This window comes from Opisthocomus hoazin, chromosome 2, assembly GCF_030867145.1.
Source record: "Opisthocomus hoazin isolate bOpiHoa1 chromosome 2, bOpiHoa1.hap1, whole genome shotgun sequence".
NCBI lineage: Eukaryota > Metazoa > Chordata > Aves > Opisthocomiformes > Opisthocomidae > Opisthocomus > Opisthocomus hoazin.
The window spans coordinates 19,767,436-19,790,476 of NC_134415.1; the positions used below are offsets into that span (position 1 = coordinate 19,767,436).

At 39.7% G+C, this 23,041-nt stretch overlaps 1 long non-coding RNA gene across 1 annotated transcript in view; it reads left to right on the plus strand.

The window, feature by feature from the left end:
* LOC142365198 (uncharacterized) overlaps positions 1-2,253 on the plus strand; it is a 52,574-nt gene extending 50,321 nt beyond the window's left edge. Inside the window, exon 5 of the long non-coding RNA XR_012766395.1 lies at positions 2,148-2,253. This is a non-coding gene — a long non-coding RNA (uncharacterized LOC142365198). The remainder of the gene's footprint in view (positions 1-2,147) is intronic.
* The last annotated feature ends 20,788 nt before the right edge of the window (positions 2,254-23,041 follow it).

The window sequence follows — 23,041 nt, forward strand, 5'->3', positions numbered from 1 at the left end:
GGTAAATCTTATTTTGAGAACTTTCTGGCATTGTGTTTTCGGTATGGCATCTTATCTGAACAATTATTCCAGCTGATTTCTTTGTCCACTATATGGCTATTTTTAATGGTGTCTTTAAAAAGATTGATTCCCGTAATAAAACTAAGTTGGAATGCTGAGGTAGTACTCCATAATTTTTCCAAACCTAGAATTTGTTTGTAAATTTGACCCAAAGGAGCTATAGCTTAATTATGATAGAGGTAATCCGTCTTTCAATAGGCAAACGGCTTTCTATTTGCCTCTTTGACAAACAAAATAAATACAAGAAAAATAAAGTCAAAAAAATCCTACTGTTAAAATAGAAAAAGTTGAGTTTCAAATCACAGTAGAAAAAGTTAGAAGGAATCCTGAGAGGACATGTTCTTGCTATGGTGACATTAACTGTAATTAGCTGAGGCAAGTTTGTCCTTCTTATTTTTAAAAATATTTCATGATGGAGATTCCACACCCACTTTGGTGAGTCATGAGCTCTACTACTAGAAGGCTTTTTTTAATGTCTTATCTGAATCTCCCTTATTGCTTTTTAAATCACTTTTCTTCTTGTCTTAATCTCTTGGACAAGGAAGAGAGATAGTACCCTTTGTCTTTGGAGCATCCTCTTGCATATTTGAAGACTGTTTCCACATTTCCTCTCATTATTCCCTGACCTAGGCAATCTTTTCTCTCCGTCTTTCCTTACAGGTTATTATTTCAAGACCTCTGACAATTCCTGTTTCTTTCTCTGTCTCTCTCCAATATGGCTATATCTCTTTTAAAGAGTATCTTACAACTGTACTCCATTTTTTTTCAACAATTTTTGTTATGAAATTTTAAAATTGACACTAATGTGTGTATTTCTTAATGATTGAAGAACAAGGGAGCTGCTATTAACAATATATCAAAAATCGTAATTTTTCAGCTTTTTATAGGGGTAAATAATTATTTTCTATGTCTATGGCACTATTGAATTTATGGGTCTTCAAAGAGTTTTCTGGATTATAAATTTGTTGCTGGAACAAAAATCTGAATAAATCAGAAGAGAGATTTTAAGTGAGTTAATGAACAGGACTGTTTACGATGTAATTTATGTCAGGTTTAGACTATCATGACACTAGTAATATCTTGGAAGTTTTTCAGTGGTGTGAAATGAATCTGAACTTCTGTTAATTTTAGCAACATCTCACCTGATGTCCCACAGCACTGAGAAGTGAAAGATGATTGTGTCAGTCAGCATAAGAGGCAGACCCTATGTGTATTTTAGCCACTGAATGAGCTGGTGTTGCATTAGCAGCAGAAATTTGTCTTTTTTACAAAGGGAAAAAAGGAATCAAGAAAATTATTTAAACAGGAAATCATACAAATTCCATTCTCTGCTGCATTTGAAACCTTCATCTCTAGCTATCTTCTGGTGCATCTTGGTGTTTTTTCCTCCTTATCACTTTAACAGAGGCTTTTGAACAGTCCAGGGTCATAGCCTTGAAATGAAAAGAAGAATAATAGCTCTGTTTTAGGCTCTTTTGCCGTCATAATATGTACATAGTCCTTTTTAATGAGGCATTAACAGTATCCATAGATTGTAATGGAAGGCTGTTGTGCTGCTGCACTTTGACATGTTCTGAAAATTTATACCCATATGACTATGAATTTCAATTTGTTTGCAATTCTGTTCCCCTTCCCGAATGTTTATGGGCCCTTGCTAGCTATTAAATGCAAGAACAGAGGTAAGAGTCAGACAGTTAAATGCCTAGTGCTTTAGTTAAGCAGTATCTGTATTGTACTCAGTAGAACACATTTCTTGGAGTGAGCCATACTACAGATACTTGATGTAGGTCCCACTTGCCCAGGTTACAATACAAAGCTCATGGCCTCTTCGACTGCAGGAGGAAAAGAAGAGAGACTTCCTGGGAGTATTGTTAATAATACGTGTGGAGATCTAGTGAATAAACGGTGTACTGAAACAGTTTATGTGGCATGCCCTTTTGTATCCTACTGTTTACCAGCAACAGACTGCTCTTGGCCAGCTCTGTTCTTTGCTGCATTGTGTTTCCCATAGGCCGCTGCCATCCCAGGTTTCCTCTTGTAAATAAATCAAAACGGTATTAACAGAATCTGTTTTGTTCATGTTTCAGGTTGCTGAAATGGGATTATTCCCAAAGCACATGGAAAGACAAAAATGAAATCACGCTTTGTCATGACCTTGTCAGATTAGACACCATATCTTCATTAGAAATGCACAAAGAGGTATTTATCCACTCTAAAATATAACTCCTGTTGAGGGCAGGTTGCTTGGATTTACGTGTGTTATCCTGGGCTAACTGTGATGTTCAATATGCTACAGAGTCAGGCCTGCCGTCTGTGCATTTTATTCAGTTCTGGCAGTATGAAGTATTATGGTAAAACATCATGCTCCAATTCTGCAGAATTATTACAAATTCTAACACAAAATTGAAGGCATTTCTCCAGGAAATAAGGAGCACTGTATGGCTCCCCATGAGGGTAATTCACTCCTCTTCAGTTTTGGGGTAAGTGGCTACCTAGTGATCCAAGTGGAGCTGACATAAGCCCCTGTAACAGTATTTACTTAACAAATGCAGTTTATTTTCCTTTCTGATCCACTAACTGCCTGTGGGCAGACCTGGTCGAAAATGGGCATTTTGAATATGTTCACGTTTGCTGAATCTCAAAGAAGCTTTTACCATCTTCCCTCGATGAGTGCCCACGCTGCTTTGGGTAGAGTGATTGTCATTATGTGGGACCATGGACCACACTGGAGGTCAGGGACAGAGCCAGGGTTTTACATCAGACCCCTTCACTTCTTGTCTATGTGCTAATCACTGCACTGAGGTGCCTCTCAGAGCCCTAAAATGCTCTGTGCACAATCTCTTGCACTCACACCCACACTCTCTTCCTACTCCTCATCCTGTTTTCGTACATTTGCCTGGATAATAGATAATCCCTTTCTTGTCACCCTACATTGCCTCTCAGTTGGAGACAGTGCTGCTTAATTGTAAAAAAAAATAGATCGCCTTCTATAGCATTTGTTTGAAAGGGCAGGTTTCTCCAGTCTCCACGACTCCTTTATCATTGCAGTGGAGTTAAAATGTTCATACTTCTAAAAAGCTTTCTCAATAGTAATTATTTTACTTTCCTGCCAGAGGGACTGCAAATGCCTTTCTCCTCTTAGGGTCGTGCTTAATTGCTGTTTGTTCCCCACATTAGAACTGACCCAAGGCTCCTGTCTTGAAATTAATTGGGCACGATTTGCACAAATATCAGCTTCACATATCCAGTATGGAGGAATCATGTGCCTTTCATGCGTTCTTATTTGATCTGTTTGTTGGGTTTTTTAATGATTTTTATTTCTAGATATTTTCCATAGATGTTATGGATAGGATTTTCTACAATCCTAATACGGCTTTGTATCCTTATCTGTGGCATAAGAAAAGGAGGTAATGGAGTAGAAAAGGGATGAGGCAGGCAAGGTGTGAGTGGGTGGGTGAGAATAAAAGGATTACAAAATGGAAATATATTCTCTGTTTCCAAGAAAGAGAGCTACATTTTTACACTTTGGAGTTGCTCCATCTCCAAGTCACTGTGAGTGAAAAAGTGATTCTTCCATCTTCATATGAAGGAAGTAGAAAAATAAGGAACATGGTTTCACATCTAGATGAAACAAAGCTGAATGCTTAGCTAATGTGTCGGCACCTAGATAGTCTTATGATTATGATGAACTGCATAGTGACCATCATATACTCAATGCTGAACTCAAATACTTGAAAGTCCGAATCCAAGTGTCCCATTCTTCTTCCCAGTATTAAAAAGGAAAAATCATACAGAACTAGGCTGTTAATCACTGTACAGCACCTTTACATTTCTTTCCTCAGTAAAAGGCTCTTGAAATGGGCATAAACATAATTTAATATATTTTTCTTGTGTATATATGCTCCCAAAGAGGTGTTAAGGGGTATCAATGTTCAATAATCATTACATTCAGAACTACTGGCATGAACGAGAGCAGGTCTGAAGTTCCTTTCCAAGGAAACATATTCTTCCTAGTTTTTCCTACTTTTATACAAGGTTTGTGAAAAGGATTTTCTCCCCAGGAGAGGGGGCTTCCAGCCAGACAAAGTTTGTTGTTATTTTTCAGATTTTCTGCCTCTTAGACCTGCTAAAAGATAAGGTTCAGAATACTGTGACAAATAATAGAAGAGGGACCACCCTTTGGGCAGGGAAGACCTACCTCAAATTAAAAAGCCTCTGAGAAACACAATTCTGAAACAGCTAGGAAGCTGACTGTGTTATCTAATAGCTCTTTGCCCTCTTCCCTAGATTGCATGCAGAGAAAGTAAGCGACTTATCTTTGGAATTCTTTTATTTCTTGAAACCTTAAAAAACAGTTTACCTGGAATGTTAAACCCAGTTTAATTTGTGGTTCTTTTATCTTCTCCAGATGGATTAATCTAACACATACCGACAGCCGGTAATTCTATGCAGCCAGCAATGGGTAATAAGCTTTAGGTGTTTCTTGCATGAAATAGGAAATTTGCTACAATTAAATGGTCCTGGCTGAAGGCAACAACCATGTGAAGGACAGGACAGTCATCTCTGAAACAATGTGTTGGATAAAATAAAATGGGGCTTCAATAGGATTGAAAACAAGCACCATAATTTCTCTGACTTGTCACAAATTTAGTGTTCTGTGTACACTCCAGGTAAGCACTACAGAATGTCACTTTGAGAAAGAGAAGCACAAATTTTTGTCCATCGACAGATCAGTGTTCAGTGGACCTCTGACAGCTTTGTACCACTCTTTCTCCTTTCATTGCCTCCAGAGTTTTCCCAGGCAGCACTTTCTTGGATATGCAACAAAGCAGCAGCCACCTGCTGCTAGGGAAATGCTAGCAAGTGGAGCCAAAAGGCAGCATTTATGATTGGCCAGAAGCTGAAAAAAAAAATAAAATTTTTGAACTCTGGATTTAACCCATATTTACCATGATGACAGCCAGCACAAGTGCAAGAAGTTCAGTTCATTGGAAATATGATTTACTGCCAGTAAGTTATCTTGGCTTTCAGCCAAGGTGTCAGGGTGTCAGAGCAATTTGTTACACATATTTAGCTTTTTTCTTTTTTCTCTTTTCTTTTCTTTTCTTTTCTTTTCTTTTCTTTTCTTTTCTTTTCTTTTCTTTTCTTTTCTTTTCTTTTCTTTTCTTTTCTTTTCTTTTCTTTTCTTTTCTTTTCTTTTCTTTTCTTTTCTTTTCTTTTCTTCTCTTCTCTTCTCTTCTCTTCTCTTCTCTTCTTTTCTTTTCTTTTCTTTTCTTTTCTTTTCTTTTCTTTTCTTTTCTTTTCTTTTCTTTTCTTTTCTTTTCTTTTCTTTTCTTTTCTTTTCTTTTCCTTTCCTTTCCTTTCTTTTCTTTTCTTTTCTTTTCTTTTCTTTTCTTTTCTTTTCTTTTCCTTTCCTTTCCTTTCCTTTCTTTTCTTTTCTTTTCTTTTCTTTTCTTTTCTTTTCTTTTCTTTTCTTTTCTTTTCTTTTCTTTTCTTTTCTTTTCTTTTCTTTTCTTTTCTTTTCTTTTCTTTTCTTTTCTTTTCTTTTTTTTTTTCTTTTTTTGTGGTGCTTCTCTTCAGCAAGCATGTGGGTGGCAGGAACACTTCTTTCAATACTCCCTTTTTAGTATTCTACCACTGGGCTCTTTTCATCTGCCAATATTTTATCTATTCCCTCTGTTTGCACTCATCCTTCACAAAAGCTGTTCACTTCATCACAGCCCATGCACTGAGACGTATGCCCTTGATAAAGCTGGGGGAGATCTATAAATAATTTCACTAACACCTTGTCATGCTTGAGGAAAATCACAGCAGGCCATTCATAGGATAAGCTAGGGACAGGAGTACTGATATCAAACAGCCAGGTGACTTTGGAGCACTTACCGTAGGCCCAATCCTTCCTCCAGTGGAATGAGTAAGGAATGGTATAGCCCTACACAATGAGCGTAAGATAAACCCTTGAACAGATTCTGCCATCCCTCTTATCCTGAATGGTTTATAATGTCAGTCTACATCAGCTTAAATTGTATCAGCAACTCAGTGGATAGCTGTATTTCTATCAATTTCATTGCTTTGGGGTAAGAAGTAGTGTGGACAAATAAGATCATATGTGGTTGACATGCAAGTTCTCCACTCCAGACAGCTTTATTGGTGACAACTCATCATTTGTCACTGATATCAGGGGCATATCATTAGGCAGTGGCATCATCTGACAGTGAGACTAATTCTAAAATTTAGTTAATTGTTATAAAACGCTGTTTCGTGCAATGCTTGTTCAACATATTTGCCCAGATGACATCTTTCCTTTCGACCTTAGAAAAATAAGGAGGTATGGCAAGATAGTCATTAAAGAAGAAAGCACAAAGGATCATGTCAAAGGTAAAAAGCACCAGTAGTGTTATGATTATTGAAACTTGTAAGTGGGCAAAGAGAGAGAACGGAGAGAGAATGAAAGAGGTAGTATGGAGGAAGCTGAGTTAATTTGTTCCCTGGTCCCAAAATAGATCTTGGTTGCTGATATGCAGTACTATTTCTAGCTAACAACAGGAATCTTGGCTGATAATACTTCCTATGCCATGCAGTAGGTATGTATGCTGCTCCTCACTTTGACAGCATCAGATACTTGTTCTTTTGCTGCTGGCTCCACAGTAATTTTAAACAGGGATAAGTATACAGACATAGACAAACACACACTCATATATGTAGAGACTACATGTATATGTTTCTAAGAAATTGGTAAAATCTCTGAAGCCACAAGTTGTGGGGGCTGTATTTGTCTAACAACATTTTTTCTCCTGTAGTGGTGCTTTTGGGAGGTCCTTTGCTCAACTGTGGCAAAACACACAGATGCATATTTTAGCTGATTAATTGCCTTGCTAAATGAGAACCCAGATGCTTAAAGAAGCTGGGGAGAACTGTAGAAGTTACTGACTGTACTATCCTGCGGTTCTGACCATATTAATTCAAATTGCTTTCACATCCCTCTTCAAAACTCAAAATCCAATTCAGTGATGGATTGGAAGAAAAATTCTATCACATATTTCTTGCCATGGCTGAACATAGGTGTTCTTTTAAAGAGTAAGCAAGATAGATGTTCATTTGAGATAATCATCAACTACATGCCGGAATATTTTAAAAGGGACATTAGGTTTTGGATGCCTGAGGTTTTGGATGTCCAGCTTGAAAAGTAGTAAAGGGAACTAATTTTCCATAAGGGTCTGAGCCCGCCTTTTGAAAACCAACCTTCTGAAATTGCCTCACCTGGCTTTTATAAAGGAAACAAAAAGAAGCCCCCAGACATTTTTAAAAAATGAAGTCTGCAATTAGAGAAATAAGTTGTCTCAGAAGATCAAGTCACAGGCTCAAAATTAAAACGGTAGATGATGGCTGATAACAGATATCACAGATATAGACACTGAGATCCACATCACAGTCTCTCTACTGAGGACTGCCACAGATAAACTCCTATAAGTATGTTTGCAAGTCCAGTCACAATCTGCCTTTTGTTGCAGGGTTTCATATGCGAGACACATTTACTGTGTTAGTGGAAGAAATGGTGGTGCTACCTAATAGGGGCCAATGGTTTAAAAAAATCTACCAGATGACAAACTCATCAGCTGCTATCTTGCACCAGGTTTCTTCCCCTGAAGATGCATCTATCATAAAGCAGGTAAAGCTTGCCTCACAAGCTGTAAATTAAGGTTTTTGGAATGACTAAGGGAACAAAACAGCAAAGAATTGCTTGATTAGGGAAGGATTTGTGAAACACTGACACCTAGTTATTGCGCTGTTCCATGACAGGAGCCTCTGCTTGCATTAGTAGTAAAAGAGAAATGGACAGTAGCATGTCAGAATGCCTTGCAGATACATTATGTTTTTCTAAGATACGGTCAAAGCTAGTAAACATTTTTGTTTACACAGAATCACACAGAATGTTCGAGGTTGAAAGGGACCTCTGGGGATCATCTAGTCGAACCCTCCTGCCGAAACAGGGTCACCTACAGCAGGCTGCACAAGACGGCGCCCAGGCGGGTCTTGAATATCTCCAGAGAAGGAGACTCCACAACCTCCCTGGGCAGCCTGTTCCAGTGCTCTGTCACCCTCAGAGTGAAGAAATTCTTCCTCATATTCAGACGGAACTTCCTATGCTTCAGTTTGTGCCCATTGCCCCTTGTCCTGTCACTGGGCACCACTGAAAAGAGCTTGGCCCCATCCTCCTGACACCCACCCTTCAGATATTTGTAAGCATTTATTAGGTCCCCTCTCAGCCTTCTCTTCTTCAGGCTGAACAAGCCCAGCTCCCTCAGCCTCTCCTCATAGCAGAGATGCTCCAGTCCACTCATCATCCTCGTAGCCCTCCGCTGGACTCTCTCCAGCAGCTCCTCATCTTTCTTGAAGTGGGGAGACCAGAACTGGACACAGTACTCCAGATGGGGCCTCACTAGGGCAGAGCAGAGGTGGAGGAGAACCTCCCTTCACCTGCTGTCCACACTCCTAATGCATCCCAGGACACCGTTAGCTCTCTTGGCAGCCAGGGCACACTGCTGGCTCATGGTCAACTTGTCGTCCACCAGGACACCCAGGTCCCTCTCCGCAGAGCTGCTTTCCAGCAGCTCCACCCCAAGCCTGTACTGGTGTATGGGGTTGTTCCTCCCCAGGTGCAAGACCCTGCACTTGCCTTTGTTGAACCTCATCAGGTTCCTCTCTGCCCAACTTTCCAGCCTCTCTAGGTCACGCTGAATGACAGCACAGCCTGCCGGTATACCCACCACTCCTCCCAGTTTTGTGTCATCAGCAAATTTGTTGAGGGTGCACTCTAACTCTTCATCCAGGTCGTTGATGAAGAAGTCAAACAAGACTGGGGCAAGTACTGACCCCTGGGGGACACCACTAGTTACCGGCCTCCAGCTAGACTCAGCACCGCTCACGACAACCCTCTGAGTTCTGCCATTCAGCCAGTTCTCAATCCACCTCACCGACCACTCATCCAGCCCACACTTCCTCAGCTTCCCTAGGAGGATGTTATGGGAGACCGCGTCAAAAGCCTTGCTGAAGTCAAGGTAGACAACATCCACGACTCTCCCTTCATCTACCCAGCCAGTCATGCCATCGTAGAAAGCTATCAGATTGGTCAGGCATGATTTCCCCTTGGTGAATCCATGCCGACTACTCCTGATAACCTTCTTTTCCTTCACTTGCCTGATGATGACCTCCAGGATAAGCTGCTCCATCACCTTTCCCGGGATGGAGATGAGGCTGACCAGCCTGTAGTTCCCTGGGTCCTCCTTCTTGCCCTTTTTGAAGATTGGAGTGACATTGGCCTTTCTCCAGTCCTCGGGCACCTCTCCTGTCCTGCAGGACGTCTCAAAGATGATGGAGAGTGGCTCAGCAAGCCACTGTGTGTTTAGAGTCACAATGCCTTGGATTACACAGAACTGATTTGGCTGACTCCCTTCTTTCTCTGCTAGATGAGCTGTGGAGATGATGATTTACAAGTTAAAATATGCTCACATTAATAGATTTTCAACAAATGAGCATAGAGAGCCAGTGGAGCCACACAGGATGTAATTTGGTCCATGAGGAGCAATACACTTTATAATTAGTTTCATTTACATGAGGTCAGTGGCCGCTGCACAAGTATTTTTTCATCCCTGTCTCCTGAAATCATTCTCAAATAGCTATCTGTATATATGAAACACTGATGAAAATAGAATAATATACTGCCAATGCTGGAGAACCTAATAAATTATTCCATCCCCTGGAAGTCATCAACACAGATAAGGAATTTGCAAAACCTGATAGGTCATTATGATTATTTTCTTCTTTGTAATTAAATGTCCAGCCTACTCAGACAATCAAGGAAATAAAGGTTTTTATAGGTCAGGGTTTTAATTCTTGACAACTAAAGCTGTTTACTAAACCATTCCCTTGCTGTCAGTGGAAAGGAACGTGTTGATGAAACTGGAGGCTTTTGTGCCCCATGCAGTGCTCAGAACGCTGCAGAGCTCCCATTGGTTTGATCAGGTTACAATAAGCAGATACATAAAACTAAAATGAGATTAAGAAAAGCCTGTAGAAAAATGAAACTCAATATTTCATTACATTAAATCTACAGAAAGTTTCTCTTTTTCTGTCACACACGTGCATATACCTGACTTTCCCCTGTTCTACAGCCTTCCTGCATCAGAAAGCCTGTGCGTAGAAAAGCAGCTCAGCCCAGAGGTTCTTGGCTATGTTTGTCTTTCAGACTCCGGAAGGCATGGAAAAATTTTGAAACCCTGCTGAAGTCACTGGAGGTACCTTACCATGGCACAGGATTAGCCTGTTGAGGACAAACATTGTCATTCATTGTATGCTTTACAGTCTGAAACACAAAACGACCCACTTCTCAGTTGGCATTTAAGCATTACTGGAATAAAAGAGAACGACAATAAAATGTTTTAATAAACCAGAACCAGCTACTTGTATTCATTTATTTTGTTGCCATGGCAGTGAATCAAAACTTCTATTATTTGCTTATCACAAGAAGTCTTTTTCTGAAGCTGGGAAAACTGCCATTAACATTGATTTCCTGGGATTATTTTTTGCTGGGGCATGAGCCTTTTCAGTTACCACTCCCAGGGTTGCTCTCGAGTGACAAGAGACATGTTCTGTTCTTGTAAAGACAGAATCCAGGTAAACCCAGGTAGAGAGAAACATTTCAAAAGGCAACCTTCCCTCAAGATACTTTTAGTAGGATTTGGTGCATGTTTAAAAATGTTGTTGAGTCTAGTAGACTGTGCATTCTAAAGAAAAGTACATTTTCAAAATTTGCCATCCGTGTGTAAATGAGAAAATTTGCCACATGGAAAATAGGGTGGTTGAAAGCTCTGATGTCTCCCAATTTGTAGAAGAAATGCCAGAGGGAAGAGGGCATTGGATAACAATTTTAAATATGACCAATGATATGCATGAAGACAAAAAGAAGATAGTTAATGGGAATGAGAGTATGGAATTAGAAATTGAACTTCAGAGAAAACAAAGCTCAGAGGTGAATGTTCTCAAGAGAAGGGGAGCAGATCATCTCCAGCTCAGAACCCTGAAAGTACTGGCAAATAAATTCTTCATTCAGGAACGAAAGATTTTAAACCTGCACTTCAAGTTGACAATGGTACAAAACTGAAATGAAAAAAATGAAATGGCTTTATGTAGAAAGAGAAGTGCACTAGGAAGCAAGAAATCCATGGACCAGACCTTGGAAATATGTTAAGAATTCAGAAAGAAAGAATCATTGAAGAGACTGAGGAACAGAATATTGCAAGGGCTTATTAGATGTAGATACTGTAGATTGCTTTCTGTGATTCTTTTTTTTCCCCCTACAAAAATGAAACACATCTCATCTAGCCAGAATTACCTCAAGCGATTTCAGTTATGAAGCTGTGTAAGGAATTACTGGTTCTGTGATGGAAGATGTAGATTAGCAAAATGCATGAACTTGTTAAGAAGGTGGCTAAAGTCAGATGAAAAAAGAGAGTACTGTTAGAACAAGAATTGTCGGGCTGTAAAACAACCACTGATGGATTTTCTCAAAAATTAGTCTTTGGCGTAATGTCATATGTTATTTTTGTGAATGATCCTGATCCTGGAACAGAAGAGGAACTGGTGAGACAAATACAACAGATACCACCTGTAGAAATCAGCTTTGGAGTATTACACGAGTTAGTAATTCAGAAGATTCAGGGTACTAGGAAAGGGGTGAAATGAGCTACAACTTAAGTTTAACGTCGTGCACCTGGGGACAAATTACAAGAATTTCTGCAGTGCCCTGGGATCCCACTGGCCAGAGGAGAAAGAGAAGGAAAACTGTCTGAACCCACATGTCAATACCAAAATCACTGTGAGCCGCTGGTATGATGCCATCATTAAAAAATCAAATGTTCTCTTTGGATATATCAGGAGTCACATGGGAGTGTTAATAGCAAAGTCTTGGGAAGGTGTTGTTTGGAATACTGTGAGTGACTATCACCATCTGCGAGAAAGATGAATTGAAATGAGAGCAAAGGAAAATAAAGACTAGTAAAAAGATTAATAAAATGCATATCCAGTTTTGAAAGAAGAGTGAAACAGCGTAGGCTGCTCAGCATAGCAAAATACAAACTGAGGAGTCAGATGATTGCTACCTCGGAATAAACCAGAAGGACAAACACTAGTGAAGGAAGAGAGCTTTTTAAACTACAGGACAGTGTTGTCAAAAGGATAAAATAGATACTAATTTCCCGCAATTAAATATATGCCAGATGTGGGAAACTTCCCAGTCATGCCAGTAATGATGTTCTGCAACACTGACAATTCTGGAAAGCCATTGTCAAGAAAGATTAAATCGACCCGAAACAAGTGCAAAAATGAGCTACTAGATGAATAGCAGAATAATGAATTTATTGCTCTAGAGACACTAGAAGAAAACTTGCCTTACCCAGCCTAGCAAAATAAAGATGGAGAGGGAATAATGTTATTCTTTATAAATATGCCAAGGGAATAAATATCAGGGAAGAAGAAGAGCAAATTTAAGCTAAAAGCAAACATTGGTATGATAATAAATAAATATGAACTGTATCTGAAGAAATTTAATCTACAAATGAGAAAAGGGTTCCGAAAGATTGAAGTAGCAATGATAAGAATAGCAAAATGAGTGAAATTATTACTAAAATTTAGTGAAATTATTGAGGGACACAAGAATTACTGCTGTTTGCTAGTTATAAGAAGCTACTATTGCTGATAGCTTGGAGTCAGTGACGTAGGCTACCTAAATGGACAACTTAGATGAATGAATTTTCAGCAAGTTCAGCCACAAAGATTAATGAGAAGAAAGGCATTAATATGACATTCTTCTATACATCCCGTTTGCTTGATCTTGACTTGCCCTAAGTTCATATTTTCATTTTTATTCCATATACAGTCAGTTAAGAATCCAAAGTGTCTCCAGACTAAGTTCAAGGACAGCTAATGGTTTTTTACAGAGATCAAGTATGTAGGTTTTACACAAACTGCATAGCCCCACCATATCCGCTAGAAACTACACTGAAGGCTCAAAGTAAAGGTTTTCCTTACTCTTCTGACTCCAGAAAGGCACTAAATTTTAGGTCACTTTTACTTCTTTCTCTGCATCATCTACTTTGGCCTAAAAAATGGTTAGAGCAGAATTAGAAAGGAGGATAAATGCAGAATCCATTTTATGTTTTGCCACTGTCAGCTCTTTCAGCCATTTATGACAAAAAATGGTGCACCAAAATTAGCAGATTCTTAGTTTTTTGTGCCAGCATAATATCCACCATGTAACTATGAACCTTGTAATGTTCACAAACAACTATGGATCTCTCTTTTACATCATTGTGTAATTTATACAGCAAAGCTTTTCATATATCAATTCTAATCCATTGGATATTTCATTGTTGTAGAAGACAGAACAACCCATTAAAAATAACCACGAAGAGAAAGAAACAGTTTCAGTAACTTAAAAAGTAATGTTTTGATGCCACGTTGAGTTTTCAGATAGAGGTTCACGAAGATCTTATTCTTGTTACTGATTTTCTCTCTACAGGTACAGTGGACATGATAATAGATTTCTATTTCAGTTGCTTCCAATTGATGTATTTTATTTACCTTAAGAAGCAAGAGAAAAGGGCCGCTTCATGAAAATGCAAGGCCCACAGCTCTGTTGTTGCCAGCTGCAGGATGTGTAAAAAAGAGACTTGCGGAGACAACCAAGTGATGTCAGTGGCAGGATGATTCACTGGGAACCGGTGTTTTTTAAAGGTCAGGCAACAGCCTGATTTATTTCCCTTTTCTTGAATGATACGACAGAGTGAACAAACTGAATAGAAAACCGTTGCTTTAGTTGCTGTACTAGGACACAATTGTTCATTGGGGCCATACCTGGGGCTTAATTTTTTCTTCCGATTGACCTTTTCCTGGGCTGCTTTCTTCCTCTGGTTCATTCTTCAGCAATGGTAGTAAATTCCAATTATCCCATTCAAGTCACCTGCATTTTGCCCTTGTGAATTCTCAGAAATTTCCATTGTTCCTTCTCTTTTCTTTGTTTCAACAGATTTTGATTATTTTGCTAGTACTTAGTTATATGTGGGGTTACAGTCCCAGCTCTATATTTCATCCTAAAAAAACGAAGAACCCAAGAAATTGTTTTACCTCTTACCAAATTCAGTAATCTCTGGAATGCCACTTACTGTCCAGGTATGTTTGGTGCAAAGGACAGTATCCATCCTACCTTCTACCTAAGATCTATCTAGATCTACCTAGCACTGCTTTTTAATCTGTTCTTAAATCCCACAGGTTTTGCAGGTTTTTTTCCCCTCACAAACTTGAATCTGCTTTTTATGCTACTTTTAGTCCTTTTCGGATTATTTCAGGGCATCTCTTTCAAAACATCAGGCACACTTACTCTTGTCCTTCACTCTGAGTAGTTTAAACTTGTTGTCTTGTCCACTAGAGCAGAGAGACTGGTTGTCTCTACTAGAGCAGTGGAAGAAGTCAGACTCAAGTTTTACATATCCTTTTAATCAGGGGCACAGTGAACAAGAGATGTTTGTATGCAGATTAAGCTTGGGTTGGAGTGTATGTGGCTGGATCATGTCTGGGTTTCAAAAGAGATTGCACAATATTGATTCATCCCTTTGAATATTTCTTCACAAGAAGAGAATGGTAAATTTTGTAAAGTGATTTCTATCACCTTCTTCCCCATTCTGTTTTGAAAATAATCTTTCCTGTAGGATTTTTTTTGCATGACTGAGGAATAAAATATAAATCTTCACTTGTTCAGCCTGGTTACCCTGAATAGGGGGTAGGAAAGGTTGAAGCTACAGTTGTCACATTTCATTTTGGTGTTAGGACATTGTGTAAATAGAGACTTGGTAGCACCCTACACCTTTTCTAGTCTTGCAACTTTCTCAGGAAAGCGTCTAGCGAGTTCTGTCAAGTTCACTACGGTCCATAGCCTTGCAATAGTAATAAAATACACAAATAAAGATTTACAATGCTATATGCTACAAAATTGCTCCTAACTTTTTCTTGCATTTCACTGGAGTGAAATGAAAATTGCATTCATCATTTGACAAAAACCTTTCATAGTGCATGTAATCCAAATGACTTTATGAATTACTGTCATTGGGACTGAAGCGTGGAGGAGGGATCACCAGAAGTTAGAAAAAGTGAGAGTAAAATAAAGAGAAAGAATCAATGGTAACTATAACGCTTAGATAAAAGAGAATTCAAGTTATCATTGAACTTAGAGACAGTTGTGCTTTGAAAAAAAGTCTGTTCTATGAGCAGAAAATGGCACCATCTGGGAGAATTTCCAACTTGCATGTTTTTCGGCTTTGCTTTCTTTAAACATTTAGTGTTAGCACAAATTACCAAAATGAAAGCCTTGAATGTTAAAATCTACTGTACTGCAGAGCAGCTACTGTATAGACAGTAGGTCACGAAAGTTCTTCAAATTTAACCTGTCTTCCTCCCAGGATGAAGATAGCTCTTCTGAGGATCTGTGAGGTGTTCAATCCTCCTTAACCATTACACTTTTTTCAGTTTTGCTGAAGCTTCAAACATAAAGATGCTAGTGATGCTGGTGAGGTTTTCCCGAAGACTCATAAAAGATAATGTCCATGTGCCAGTTGTTACCTCTTTCAGCAAGAGCAGACATCCCATAGATTCAAAGTGGGAATTTACCTGTGCAGTCAAGGTTTTGGGGACTTCCCATGGTTATATTTGTGTGAATTGACCACATAGCTCTCAACTGTAATGGTTGCTAGAGCTTTGAGTAATTTCGATGAAGCTCAACATAATCTCTGAGCCCTCCTCAGCATTAGCCTCCTAGCTCTGCAGAGCACAAGCAGCCTACACATTCATTTGACAGAGCTCTGTCAGGGCCTTGTGCTGACTAATAGTAATTTGGATTCAAAATCCCCCACTTCAGCCTCCTGCATAACTTTGGCCTGGCATCTTCACCTGTTTTGCCTTTGTCTACATAGCTTTACTAAGATATCAAGTCTTCAGAGAAGGGACTGCCTGTTTCATCCAATATGTATTTCCTACCTATGACCAGGATACCTAGTTGGGAATTTAAGAAAGGAAGAGATAGAAATGTGCATGTCACAGAAAGAATACTTACTGGGATCAGAAGCATGACTCTGAGCCCACAAAGCCGTCTTGTACAGCAAGTGTGATACTATTTCCTGATATCCTCCCCGTGCTAAAAGTTGTACCAAAGGAAAATACTATAACAAAACTAGACATCTGTGAAAAAATACAGAAGCTGAATGTCGTAACACCCAAGCCTTATGCATTGGCCTTGATTTATATGGATTGGTGTCCTTTCTCTTCTAATACAGAGCATTTATTTTGCAAAGCAGGTACATTTCTGTCCCTTTCATGCTCAAAAACTGTATATATAATATCATTTACATTACAGAGATATCTTTTTTTTTTTCCCAAAATCTTTCACCTCTCATGAAATGCTATTTTGCCTCCACAACAGAGGCACTTTCATCTGTTGGCACTTTTATAACTTAAGTACCACTGTCATCAGATACTGAGAACCTTAGCTGACTGGAAGCCAGCCTTAACATGATTTTGACTATGAGTATATGGTACTTAGCAAGCCTTGTTTTTAATGGGAAATCTTAGCCATGTCTTGAACCTCACCGGTGTCGAATGACTCATGTCTTTTCATCCAGTGCTATTCAGATTCTTGTGTACTAATTTAAAAGCAAGCAGGAATTTATCTAGTTAGTGTCTTCAGACTTCAAGCTTAAGTGAATTAACACTGTCATTGATAACGGGAATGGACTCACTTCAGGAATCACTTCAGCACTGTATCCTAATCAGAAAAAAATAAGACTGTGAAGAAGATGGTGTAGATTGTAGTGATGCTACTGACACTAACTTGTTGGAGAAAAGTCACTACATTTTCTCTTGCTTCAGTTTTCTTTTTGCAACATAACAGGTTTTCCTCTAAGCGTACTTAGGGATTCACTCTTTATGAAAAGATGGATATTAAGGATTGGTTTATTATTTACAATGTCTTTTATTTTTAATAATCATCCTCAACTAGGAGAGCCTCTCCAGATGCCATGAAAATAATTAAAGAGCACAATACAATAAAGATTAAAAATTATTTAATTATTGTTTAACAGGGCCTTGGTTGGATTACAGAATGTCACTGAAATAATAATAACACTAAATAAAAGTTTTGTTTCTCTCTTTTATTTTCCAAAGCCAATGATCTGTAACTGCCTGTTAGCTTTTATACAACTGTGTCTTTAGGTATTCATTTAATGCTTTAAATATACCCTTGCTTATATGAAAGCTTGATTATGTCAACATCTTTCAGGTTCTGCATGATAATCAAGGCTGTGCTACAAGGACCTGATCTAATGCCAACTGACATCAAAGCAAAACCCAGCAATAAATACTGCAGGCAATATTACGGGTCTCCTAAGTCAGTGGTTCCTGAAGCAAAGCTGTGCAGCTCCAGATTGGACAGCAGTGGGCCTCTCTCAAGGTTTTTCTGTGATGTTTTCCTTTGCATTGTAAAGAAGAATTTCTTCAACTTTTATGGTTGCAAAGAGCTATTTGGAAACTTTAAAGCAGGCGTAACTGACCTCATGACACAAACAATCTGTTGAAGCTTCCCCTCAGCTCATTCCCACTGTTTAATCTCTCAATAATGGCCTTGTCTCCTCACAGTTCACCTATCATATGGTTTGCAGGACAGAATCACGGGAGTTAGCACAAATACTCAGACACCAAGGTGGCTGATAACCTGAGAGATTCCTTAAAAATTCTCTGCACAGGGAAGTATATAAATGGGAAAAAATTAGCAAACTAGATAAATAAGTAGATAAACACTGGATGAACACATAAATAGGCAAAGAGTACTAAAGATCTATTATGTCATCCTTCATTTCACTGCCAACGCAGAATAGTTTTTTTTAATATTCTTGTTAATGTTTCCACCATTCTTAATTTAAAGTATCAGGCAAGAGGACCTGGATGACGATTGTCATCAAACAATGTCAACATTGTCAACAAACAATGATGGGTTACCACCTGCGGTTACAAAACGTCTCCCTCTTACTTCCTCCCTACCCTCTGGACAAAGTCTGAATGAACATGGGTTTTTTTCCTCTTGTATTTCCCCACCACTGGATTCAACTGTATTTTTATTGGATGTAATTAAAAATGACCTGAACAGTCACATGAAGAACTTGTTAAGAGGGTAGGGTGCTAGTGTCATAATCCAAATATGTACCACAACATCTTGCCTAGGGTTTAATTTTCACTGTTCAGTGCCTGAGGCACTCCCCTCAGCTTGTGAACATCTGCAGCATAAGTGTCCGTGGTAGCATCTGCACTAATGCCACTAGGTTCCTTTTGCGGACAATGGGAGACAAGGAACTTAAATAGCACCAGTTCTCTGACCTGAGCTAGACATCTGCTTCAGTGTGAGTTGAATCACATCCTATTTTTCTGCATTGGATATAAAGCTCGAGTAATCAGTGATATGGCCACATTGTAGACATTTGCAGTCAGATGAGATAAATCCCATCCTCATATGCTCCAACTTTTGATAGGACTATAGGCTCAATATTTTACTGATCCTGGAAGGAAAACAAGGAGCACGGTACCTAACTCAATAACAGTAAACACTAAGATGCCTTATTCTTGGAATTCATTGTGTTTCAGGTTTGATTTTGTAGTCAACATCCTATCGCAGGACCCTATATCCCCCTCCTCCATAATAAATGCTTTCAGTTCATCATTAGTGTTCCAGGAGATTATATAAAACTCATCTATTCCATTCTTTTCCTTTAAAATAGGGATAATACTTTCCTCTCATTGTACTGTTGTGAAGGTGAAGTTCATCCATCAGTGTGAGGCACCGAACAGTGCGAAGTGAGAGATGTTATTAGCTTGGTTCCACATCTTGTGCTTCAGTATGTCCTTAGAGACAATTTCTAATCACCTCTGCAACAAACTGATTTCAGCTGTAAGAATTTTTGTGTATTTTCTACTGTAAATGGAAATCCTCCTACAGTTCCAAGCTCTAAAAGCTAGTTGCATCAAAAATTCTATTTGAAGTGGGGATTTTTCCTCAAATAATGCCAATCTGACATTTCTTCTGATTATTTCTCATCAAAAGGCTCATCTTTATCTGAGGCCTCTGCTCCAGTTCCTTATTTTTTCCCCTTCTTCCTCTCTGTCTGCATACATTTAAAAGTCTAATTTAGGCTCCCAACACCATACTAAACATTATATGTTCCTTTAAATCCTTATTTAACTGTTCTTATCTTAATTTCATCTCTTGCAATTGTAACTCATTATTCAGATTATTTCTCACAAGATTGATTTGAGTATTAGGGGATCATTTACTTTTCCTTTATAACAGCCACTTCAGGTTATAAATTCTGACTGTAAGGAGAAAATGTGCTTATCAGTTTTGTCAGCATTTGCATGAAACAGGACTGGGCTTGTGCTGCAAAGACTTTCATGACTAATACAATTTCTATCTTTGTATTATCTGTGGATAATCCTGTTGTTGAATCTCCTGCATGTTGAACTGCAGAGGAAAATATTGGATTTTTATTGCCGTTTTCCAATGTGAATTGAGTATATGCCTGTAGTGAGAGAATCTTTCAATCTCGTGCTTGTGTTAAGAGCTGTTACTTGGGGGAGCAGATGGTTCAGGTAATTGCTAGCTATGGCTTATGTTGCTGCTGTTGGGAACAATTACGGCTTTACTTTCTGTGTGTTGCATCTTTAAACTTCCAAGCATTTGTTGGAGGCTGCTGCCATTTTGTGTTCAAATAGCCTATGTTGCAGAAGATTCTCTGCTGTCCACCATGGGGGCTTCTGTTCCTCCTTTTTGTTGGCTTTCCCTTCATCCAAATTAAGTTACTGAAAGAATGAAGCATGAACTGATCTTTGTGCATGTAATGGGTATGTCTATGAAGACTCCCAAGCTAGGTTTCTGGCTTGAAAGTTGCTACATTCTTAGCAATCAGTAGCAAATACTAAAGCTCCTTCCCAATCTGGAGATGTGGACTCAGAAAATTAGGATGTAAATTGCTTCCCTGCCCATGATATGTCTTACTGGTTATTTTAGGCTACTCTTCAGCAGCATATTGAATGTAGTTTGTCTGATGCTCGATCTTCCAGGTCTGGTATTCTTCTAAGCACTAGCAGGAGGGGATTGCCGGGGCTGGGTTTGATATCAGCTTTGGATTGCAGGGGAGGGTCCCAAAATAAACAAATAGAGCCAACTTTGACTCCATGTTTATTAGCATTATAGCTGTTGTTTGACTGGCCCCTCTCAGCTGAACTCAGGATGATATCATTAATTTTTATTACCTAGGAAACACAGGATTTGGCCTAGCCACTACCAGATGTCATGGCCTTGCAACAGCTTTGCAGCAGCACTGAGATGTTTACCTATCTGTGCTGTGGCTAGAAAATTTGATTTTAAAGTCAGGGCCTCCCTCACTGTAAAAGTCCTCTACAATTTCCAGAGAAATCCCCTCTACCTGCCAGGCCTTTGGGGACACCGCCAGCTCTGCCTGCCCTTGCCCAGTCCTCCAGGGCTCCCCCCACCCTGCCCATGGCTCAGGACCCCATGTCAGCACCCAGAGCCATCAGTCCTTGCTCTAGTGACACCGCAGCAGGGCCGGGCTCTGGCTAAGCACAGCCCTGCCTGGCCTGGCTGTGGGCTTTGCCAAGCCAGGCCCACCCACAAGCCCAGAGCCTGGCCTAGCCTTTGCCTACCCCATCCCCAGGGAGGTGCTCCATGTCCAGGGCTGGGGCTGCCCCCGTGCCCCTCAGGCTGCCCTGTTCCATCCCTGCCAGCCTGGGCATCCCCCACAGCTCCAGCATCCCCCGTCCAGGGTAGCTTCTGGCCCGCACAGTGCCATGGCACTGCCCACTCTGGCCTTAGTTCAAAAGCTGCTCACTGCTTACATGATCCTCACTCATAATCCCACAACAGCTCGGTGTTATGAGTGATTGCTGGGGAACAGCTGGCACTCATAAAACGAAACGCAGAAGATCTTGTTAATGACTTGTCACCATTTTTCTCCCTTGCTTAATGGGACAGGGCAAAGCAAACAGTTACTTCTGTGCAGAAGGGCTCAGCAGGCTTCCCCGGCTCCCAGGTGCCAAAATGGCATTGATTTGCCACAGTGCCTTAAACTCAAACCGTACAGGGTGCATTTACACTGCGGATGCTTGTGGAAATACACTGAGTAAAAAATGTGACATATCTGGAGGGGAATGGCAGCGGCAGAAAAGAGTTTGCCAACACACATCTCTCTTGTCATTTATTTACCGGGCCTCTTCTGTGCAGCCTTCAAAATGCCAGCAGCAACACTGTGGCTTGAAATCCTCCCCGTACTGCAAACACTGCAATGCTTGGACTGTTGTTAGTGCCGGGAGGGAAATACTGCAAGGTGTCCCCCAAGCAGAGAAGGCGTATAAATGGAGGGTTCTGGAGCTACTGGTTTTCTTGTAAAGGCTCCAAATTAGTTCACTTGCTTCTGATCTAATGTTTTCTCAGAGGAAGTTCCCATCTAGATTAAACTCCACTGCTTTTTGTACTGGAAATGTCAGCCACTTTATATTACAGACTGAACATGCTTCTCAGATTAAAAGTCCTTTACTCCTGTGTCATGTAAAGGAAGAGAAGAAAGTACCTACAGGCAGCTGTGGATCAAAAGGCAAAGAGGCTGAGTTGGGGTAGGAGTGCATAAGATTTGACAGAAAAATTTCATGGCTTTTGATCAATTTGTGTCAAAACCTAAACATTTTCTCATTCTGATATGAATATTAAGAGATTGTAAAATCGCTGGATGGGCATCTCTAGGGAACAGAAATCTTTTTTTTTCCAGCAAGTGGGAAAAAAGACACTGTAGAGATAGCTTGCTCGGCTCATCAACAGCAGACTTCAGCACTGCAACACATATCACTGCCTCAAGTCAAATCAGCTTAGCTAGTCCCTAATTTGGGAGGAACAGGAGCATTTGGTAGGTTCTCTTCAAATCAGTTATTCAGGTTAGTAGAGGCAAAAAGGGATGTCTTTCTACTGTTAAAAGACTATCTTTAGAGAAGTCTTTGATTGTTGGAAAATCTTCCCAAACTAGTGATTTAGGAGACAAACCCTCTGGCCTGAACTCAGAAGTGCAGTTTATATTTTAATTCACCCTTTCAAAATCTGTTGGGAGACACATACCTAGAGGCATTACATGCCTGAACATATTGGTGGATCTGAGCTCTTCTTCCTTTTATTAGTACACTGACTTTTTATAGTTATATCTAGTTTATTAAGAAAAACAGGCCTTACATGGAATTTTATAAAACTATTATATCGTTTAAATACTAGATTGGAACAACATCTGAGGAGCCATGCTGTTCTCTCAGGTGTAAAGAGGCATTCAGGCAGATACTTAAAACCACATCATGTGTTCAGTTCAGAGCTGCTCCAAGCTATCAGCTGCATCTGCATTCATATGTACAGCATATGGTATTTAATTATTACTTTCAAACTGTTGCAGCTATGCTATTGAGTTCCTGAGATTGGTTCCACCCTGTGGCAAAAGAAGGATATGCAAGTTTCTGAGCATAACTCCTTCCCAGATTCAGAGATGTCTTGTGTTAAGCCATTCTGTCTACTTAGCAATTATCCTTTACACACCCATTTGTACCAAGTCATAAGCTAATAAATACCTGAGTCTTATTTGGTGCAACTAATGAAATGATGATCCAGGAAAACAAAGTATCTTTTGAACTAAGAATGTTCAAAGTAGACTGACCCATCAAATCTGTGGATGCTGAGCCTTGTCACAAAGACAAATCAGCTGCTTCAATGCCCGGTGAGCTGGGATGGGCATTTGACACCACTGCCTAATCCCCATCACCGTGAGTGGGGTTTAGCTATCTAAGA